The following is a 9,239-nucleotide window of genomic DNA, read 5'->3' on the forward strand; positions in this document are numbered from 1 at the left end:
GGTTGGATTTTTTGTTAGTTTCTTTTTGTTCTCTTTTCTTTTTTAGGTTTATACAAATATTTTTGTTCCATTTTATTCTTCATTCTCTTTCCTCAACTACCTATCTTGAGATTTTGATATCTTTACGTGAGTGAATACTGCCACTAATCTTTTCAAATTTGCTTCAATAATTTTTAGGTATTTTCCTTCATTCTTTCTGTGCTTCCCTCTTCTGCAGTTTCCTAAAGCTTGCATGACCATTATTCGTCCTACAACCTTCACTTGACTATATTTCTCTTCATCTGTCCCTCTGTTTAGTCCCTTACACCTCTTAAATTTCCACACTACAGGGTAGAATCACTGTATGAGGGAGAAATTTACTGTATACAAGTTCCTTATTCATGTTCAATTCTGTTATATAAATGTAGGTTTTCCTGTTGGTTAAGCGTACCAAATCCAGAGTTACCACAGACTATCACTTTCTAGGCTATTTGATGCTACTGTTATTGCAAATTGTAATACTTTGGCCAGAATATGATACTAGTTTTCATCAATTATTCTCTTCTATAACAACATTGTGACTGTCTGGAGTGATAACCATCACCATAGTTCAGTACCAGAGGACTGGGGGCTGAGTGAAATAGTAACATCTTGGGAAGATAGAGACTGGGGGCAGATATAAAAAGCTAAGAACTTCTACAATAGAAGACACCTCTGACAAACAATATTTCCTAGGCAGGCCTCAATAATAGTGATAAAGCTACCTGCTGTAAAAAATTTACAGGCATCATCACAATGAAAAAATAAAATAAAATAAAATTTAAAAATAGAAAGGACAAGTGCAGAGCAAAACCCAATTCTGTTTTACAAGATAGAAAAAGTATGTCTTGATAGAAATCTGCAACAGGTCAGGTTGGGCCCTAGGGAAGCTTTCTCCCCTACCTTAGTCTTGGAACTGAAGGAGATTTTACACTAGGCGATACCAAAATGTAGAGAGGACACACACACACACACACACACACACACACACACTCAGACTTTTACTTCTGTTAGATGTGGACCACCCTACCTTGGAAAGCCTTCTTAAGTCTTGGAGAGACAGAGAAAGCCCCAAAGCTTTAGAAAATAAGACCTTTATTTTTTACTGTACTAGGGCTCAGCCAGGGTATCCCTTAGGGACCAAGAAAGGTGTCCAAATAATGGGAGTATAAGTTGCAATGTCATCTGCCAATTAGACCTGTTTTGCCAAAAAAAAAAAAGAGTGAAAAGTCTCATGTTCAATTGTTTATTTTTAAAAGTCACCTTGACACCTGAGATGACACTGGCATGACTGAGCCACCTCAGACTGCTGCTGCAGACCTGACCCTTGGCCTGGCAGGCCTGGGATGCCCCTGACTGCTGCCACAGGCCTGCCCCTTGGAGAACCCTCCTGCCTCCAGGACCTAGTACTGCAATTGATCTCTGGATCCAACCCCTTCTCCCAGAACGTAGGACTACAGCAGATTACTGGGCTGCCTGAATGGGAGACTCAGGAACTGCTCACCCAAATAAGACCTCAGCAGGCTCCAGTCAGTATGGTGAATTTGACCCTAAAATAGAGGTCTGAAATGGGTAAATAGGAACAGAAAGAAACTTTCTCCAACTCTAAGACCTTGGTGAAGCTGGAAAGAGAGTGGATAATCCCCTCCTCCACACAGAGAACATCAGACAGGTTGAGAGGTGCACCAATAAGGTCTCTGCAAAATTGGAGAAAATTAAAAGAGCTTATGAGACCTCCAGTGACAAGGACCTCAGCTGACACAAACACTATAGACAGGGAGATCTGGTGACTTGCAACAACCTGAAGACACAGCAACAGCAGGAACTAAGACTTGACCTACATCAATAATTCTAGGTTAGTTAGCCCAGCAAGAATATAGGACTCACCCAACAGGCCCTGTAGGAGGAATTCAGGTGACTGGATTCTCCTCTTCATTGTGGTACCCAGCAACTGGATAAACATCAAGCACACAGTAGGACCCTAAAATTCACACTATGGACAGTTGACTATAGACAATTACCCAAAAGATAAAAATGACAAAACAAAAAGGCAAAATGCAATCTCAAACATCTAGTCCATCAGGAGCAAGTACAGGCAACACTGAAATAGAAGATTTTAAAAGTCATACACCAGAAATCTCTAAAAAGATAGCAAAGAAGTAAAGAAAAATCCATGAGTCTATAGAGGAAATCAAATTAGAAATAATGTCTTATGTAAAGACAGAAATAACAACCTTAGTAAATGAGTTGCTCAATATAGCTAGAGAAGAAATAGATAAAAAGTCAGGAGCATGGGAAATTGATTGAAACTTTGAATGAACAAGGTAGAAAACAAGCAGAATCCCACGAAACAAATTCAAAGATATATCCAAGAAACAAAAAATTATATTGAAATCTGGCAAAACCATTTAAATGAAGCTGAGGATAGAATTTCAGACCTCAAGGACAAGATTGCAGATAGCAATCATGAAAGGGCAGAACTTATAAAAACAACAAAGTAGCATGAAATGACAATCCAGTAGCTTCAAGATGATGCCAAGAGAAACAATGTAAGAATAATAGGCATCAGTGAAGATGCAGGAGTCAATGCAAATGACATAACTAAACTATTCACAGAAGTTATAGAAGAAAATTTCCTAAACATGGGGGAAAAATCTCATATACAAATAAGTGAGGCATACAGAATGCCAAACAGTCACAACCAACATAAATAAACACCAAGACATATAATAGTTAAGATCTCAGACATACAGCATGAAAACAGAATTTTAAAAGATCTTAGAGAAAAGATACAACTCATCTATCAAGGAAAGCCTTTTAGAATCATGGCAGAATTTTCAGCACAAACCTTCAGGTTAAGATGAGTTTGGAGTGAGTATTTCAAGCCCTAAAAAAAAAACACTTTTCAACCCAGACTGATGTACCCAGAAAAACTGTGTTTCAAATTTAATGGAAAAACAAGATACTTCCATGACAAAGAACAACTGAAGAAATTCAAAGAGGACAGAAAGACATGCTAGATAGAGATAAAAATGACCACAATCTTCAGAATACCAAAAGAAAGAAACCACCAGGCTGGACAAGAAATTAAGGGAGAAAATCAGGAAACCAACAATAGGAAGACAACATGGAAAAGTCAAGCCAGTGCATATCAGTGATATTCACATGTGTAAATGGGCTCAATTTACCTATCAAAAGAAACAGGTTGACATAATGGATGAAGAAACAGGATCCCACAATATGCTGTATACAAGAAACACATACGATTCAAAAACAAACTCATAGATTATAAGTCAAAGGATGGACAGTATTTCATGCAACAGAAACCCAGAAAAAAGCAACAGTAGTTATTCTGTTTGCAGACAAAGTGAACTTCAATCTTAAAAGGATTAAAGAGATAAAGAAGGCCACTACATACTTGTAAGTGGAAAACTACAAGAGGAAGAACTAACAATTATAAATATATATGCACAAAATACAGGAGCACCCAAATATATAAGACAAACACTAATGGACATGAAAACTGAACACAATTGTAATAGGAGACCTTAACACCCTACTGTCACAAAGAGATAGAGCAACTAGACAAAAACTCAGCAAACAAATAACAGAACTGAATCATAGCTGTGAGCAAATCAACTTAGTGGATGTGTACAGAGTGTTCCATCTAACCACATCAGAATATACATTCTTCTGAACTGCACATGGGACATTCTTCAAAATAGACCATATATTAACTCATAAAGCATTATTAACTAAATGCAAAGGGAGCAAAATTATCTCATGCATAATGTCTGATCATAACATACTAAAATTGGAAATCAATGGCAAAAAACCCTGCAAAACACACCTGTGAATGAATGGACTTAGTGGATGTTTACAGAGTGTTCCACCCAACCACATAAGAATATACATTCTTCTCAGCGGCACATGGGACATTCTCCAAAATACACCCTATATTAACTCATAAGACATTCTTAAGTAAATGCAAAGGGAGCAAAATTATCCCATGCATAATATCTGGTCATACTGCACTAAGATTGGAAATCAATAGCAAAAGCTGCAAAACCCACATAAATACATGGAAATTAAATAACAACCTTCTGAACAACTAGTGGTTTACAGGTGAAATTAAAGAAGAAATAATACCTACAATACAATGAAATGCAGACACAACATACTGTAACCTATGGGACACAATGAAAGCAGTCCTAAGAGGAAAATATATAGCAATAAATAGTCACATAAAGAAAATGGAATGAGCACAAATAAATAACCTAATGCTACATCTCAAGCTCCTAAAAAAAGAAGAGCAAGTCAAATCCAAAGCTCATATAAGAGAGGAAATTGTAAAGACTAGAGCAGAAAGTAATGCAATTGAAACTAAAAAAGTACAAAGAATTAATGAGGCAGAGCTGGTTTTTTGACAGCTCATAAACAAAACTGATAAACTTCTGACCAACTGTATCAAGCAAAAGAAAGAAAAAACTAGAATCCATGAAATAAGGACTGAAAAGGACATTACTACAGGTCCCATGGAATTCAAAAGATCATGAACACCTACTTTGAAAATCTCTGCTCAACATAAGGGTGGAAAACACGAGAAGAAATGGACAGATTTCTAGGAACATATGAACTACCAAAGCTCAATTAAGAAGATAGATATAACAATTTTGAATAACCCAATATCAGCTACTGACATTGAAGACATGATTAAAAATTTCTCAACAAAGAAAAGCCCAGTGTTGATGGATTCACAGCTGAATTCTATAAGAAATTTAGAGAAGATTCAACACCAATACTCCTTAAACTCTTTAATGAAATTGAAAGAGAAGCAGTCCTCCCTAACTCATTCTTGAAGGCAAATATCACTCTGATACCAAAACCAGAAAAAGACCCAACCGAAAAGGAGAACTAGAGACCAGTCTAACTAATGAACATTGATGAAAAGACTCTCAATAAAATATTGACAAGTAGAATGCAGCGAGTGGGACGAAGTGGGATTTATTCCAGGAATGCTACAACATAAACAAATCAATAAATGTAATACACCACATCAACAGAGCCAAAAATAAAAATCACATGATCATTTCAACAGAAAAAACTTTTGAAAAAGTCCAACACCTTTTCATGATAAAAATCCTACAGAAAATTTATATAGATGGTATGTACCTCAACCTCTTAAAGGCCATCTATGACAAACCAACAGCCAACATTATACTAAATGGACTAAAACTGAAAGCCTTCACTCTATAATCAGGGACAAGACAAGGATGTCAACTGTTACCACTCCTACTCAATATAATTCTGGAAATATTATCCAGAGCAATCACACAAGAGGTAAAAATAAAGCAAATAAAAATAGGAAAGAAAGAAGTTAAATTATCATTATTTGCAGATGACATGATACTTTACATAGAAGACCACAAAAACTTCATTAAAAGATTACTAGAGGTAATAAACAAATTCAGCAATGTAGCTGGATACAAAGTCAACACTCAAAAATCAAGAGCATCCCTGAACACAAACAAAAAACTCCATGAAAGAGAATTTATGGAAATATCATCTTTCACAATAACATCTAAAAAAATGAAATGCCTACGAATCAACCTAACCAAGAATGTAAAAGATCTATATGCTGAAAATTATACTACTCTAAAAAAGGAGATTGAAGAGGATAGTAGAAAATGGAAGGATGTTTCTTGCTCTTGGTTAGGAATACCAGCATTGTGAAAATAGCCGTACTCCCAAAACTATTATACAGATTTAATGCAGTCTTAATCAAAATACCATTAGCATACCTCACAGATCTAGAGAAAATATTCCAAAAATTCATCTGGAAACAGAAGAAACCTAGAATAGCAAAGGCGATTCTGGGCAACAAAGGCAAGACAGCAGGCATCTCAATTCCCGACTTAAAACTAAAAGTCACAGTAATAAAATCATTAGGGTACTGGCAAAGAAATAGACCTGAGGGTCAATGGAACAGATTAGAAGATGCAAACACTACTACAAAGACACTCAGCCACCTTATATTTGATAAGGGGGCTAAACATGTTTACTGGAAAAAAAGATAGGCTCTTCAATAAATGGTGTTGGAAAAATTGGCATTCCACCTGCCAAAGACTGAAAATAGAGCCTGTCTATCAACATACACTAAACTAAAGTCAAAATGGATCAAGGATCTTCATATTAAAACAGAAACACTAAATCCACTAGAGGACAAGGTAGGTAAAAATCTTGGAGACATAGGGGTAAGGAGAGAATTCATGAATAAAATGCAAAATGCACAGAAAATACTTCAAAGAATCAACAATTGGGATTTTATATTATAAAAAGATTTGCACTCAAAGGAATCACTAATGAAGTGAAAAGAAAACCCACAGAATGGGAAAGAATTTTAGCCAACAATCCTTCAGATGAAGGATATATATCTAGAACATATAAACAATTTTTTTGAAAACATCAAGCCCCCTAAATTCAAAGACCTTCTCCAAAAATAGGCATTGGAGATGAACACGCAATTCTCAGATGAAGACATACAAATGACAAATAAATATATTAAGAAATGTTCACCATCACTGGTCATTCAAGAAATGCAAACTAAAACAGCATTGAGCTTTCATCTCATCCTGGAAAGAATAGCTGCCATCCAGAAAACAACTGATAACAAATGTTGGTGAGGAGGTAGAGAAAAAGAAACACTTCTCCACTGTTGTTGGGAGTGCAGAGTGGTGCAACCACTATGGAGATCAGTATGGAGATTCCTCAAAAAACTAAAATTGGAAGTTCCATTCAAATCAGCTATTCCCCTCCTGGGTATTTTCCAAGAAAAACTGAAAAGGTCATGTCACAGTGATATATGTGCACCCACATTCATAGCAGCAGTTTGTGATAGCTAAATCTTGGAAACAACCAAAATGCTTATCAACTGCAGAGTGGATGAAAAAATGTGGTTTTGTAATACAATAGAATCCTATTCAGCTATAAAAAATGATGATCTTGAGGACTTTATAGGTAAATGGAGGCAACTTGAAAAATATTCTTACTAATTGAAATAAATAAGACTCACATTAGTAAGTATCACATTGTCTCTCTAGTGTAAAAAAAAAAAACGGACAAAATAATGGGATCCAAAAAGGATAATAGAAATAAAAGGGATGGAAAATGCTCTAAAGGATATAATGGTGTGTATAGTGTGTAAGATAGATGACCATATTACTAAATTTCTTTTGAATCATTGAACAGAATAGTTCACACTGTCAATGTCTGAGTGTCTAGACACTTTTTATGCTTTGATTTTGTAACTTTAACTTAAGATGACAATATGTATCAGCCAGCGATTTTATGTTGTTTTTTCAATTTTGTATTCTTTTATTCCTTTTTAGTTTGCTTTTTAAAATTTTCTTTTTCTTTTTTTGATTTTTATTTAAAAAAAGATTAAGATAAAAGAGACATAACAACACAGGTAAGAACAGGACAATTTAAGCTATATAGTGTTTTGCCACAAGACTATCTGACATAACAGTAGCTACCATAGTGTCACTGTCCTTGAAATATTTGAATATATCTTGATATACTAGAGTATCAAACATAAAAAGACATTGTAAAACCATTCAAGAGAATGAAAGTATTACAGGATATTCAGAACCAACTAACAGAAAATGAAAATGGTTACTATATTATCTCTTGTCTATAAAATTTGTTTATGCAATCACATATAACAAAATCCAATAAGATACAACATGATAAAACTGATGGAGACAGAAGAACATAAGCTTGGTGGGACTTCAAAACAAGATGATATTAACTCATCACTAGCTATTATAATGTCTTGTTTTCTTCAAAATAGCTGTTCATATCATCACAGACAATAAAATCAAACAATTCAGAATAAAACCATTCCACTTAATGAATGAAAACATTATAAGGCTTCAAAGCAATATAATGGGGAATTATGATTACCACATACTTTTATTTATTCTTACCATTTCTTACACTAGGGAAACTATTCAGTATTTATACATATGAGTTTGATTTATTTTTCTTATGAGTAAGGTCTCAAGCTGCATCCATTTATTTCTAAATATCTCAGTGTGATCCTTCTTTATAGCTGAGTAGTACTGCATTGCATAAAAATAGCACAACTTTTTTTATCCATTCCTCACTTGATGGACACTTAGGTTGTTTCCGAGATCTGGCTGTTACAAATTGTGCTGCTGTACACATAGGTTACACATGTATCACTGTGATATGATGTTTTCAGTTCTTCTGGAAATGTGCTCAGAAGTGGAAGAGCTGGATCAAATGGGACTTCCAATCGCAGCTTTTTGAGGAATCTCCAGACTGACATCTATAGTTGTTGCACCAGGCTACACTCCCACCAGCAGTGCAGGAGAGTTCCTTTTTCCAAACAGCCTCACTAGCATTTGTTGTTGGTAGTTTTCTTGATCTTGACCATTCTCTCTCGAGTGAGATGGAATCTCAGTGAGGTTTTAATTTGCATTTCTCTAATGACTAATGATGCTGAACATTTTTTCATGTATTTATTTGCCATTTCTATTTCTTCATCTGAGAACTGTATATTCATCTCAGATGCCCATTTTTGGAATGGGTCTTTGAGTTTTGGAGGTCTGATATTTTAAAAAATCTTTATAATGCTTTAGACAGGAGCCCTATTTCTGAGGGACAGTGCACTAAGATTTTTTCCCACTTTGTGGATTTTCTTTTCACTATGCTGGAGATTTCTTTTGACATGCTGAAACTTTTTAACAAGACATGATGCCAGTTATTGAATCTGCGAAGTATTTCCCATGCAGTTTGATTCCTTTTCATGAATTCTCTACCTATCCATATGTCTTCAACAGATTTAGTGTTTCTGTTTTAATATTCAGATCTTTGATCCATTTAGATTTTAATTTAGTACATGGTGATAGGCATGGGTCTAGTTCTAGTTTTTGGCATATGAAGAGCCAGTTTTTCCAGCACCATTTATTAAGGAGACTGTCACTCTTCCAGTGAACATGTTTGTCCCCTTTATCAAAGATACGGTGGTTGATTGTGTTGGCAGTTGTGGTTGTATTTTATCATCTATTCCATTGATCTTCAGATCTGTTTTTATTTCAGTACCAATTTGATTTTACTACTGTTGCTTTGTAGTATAACTTCAAGTCTGGGATTGTGAGGCCTCCTGCCTTGCCTTTGCTGCTTAGAATTGGCTT

The sequence above is a fragment of the Cavia porcellus genome, unplaced genomic scaffold (assembly GCF_034190915.1).
Source record: "Cavia porcellus strain 051 isolate PalLab524CR breed Dunkin Hartley unplaced genomic scaffold, mCavPor4.1 scaffold_11, whole genome shotgun sequence".
NCBI classification, from domain to species: Eukaryota; Metazoa; Chordata; class Mammalia; order Rodentia; family Caviidae; genus Cavia; species Cavia porcellus.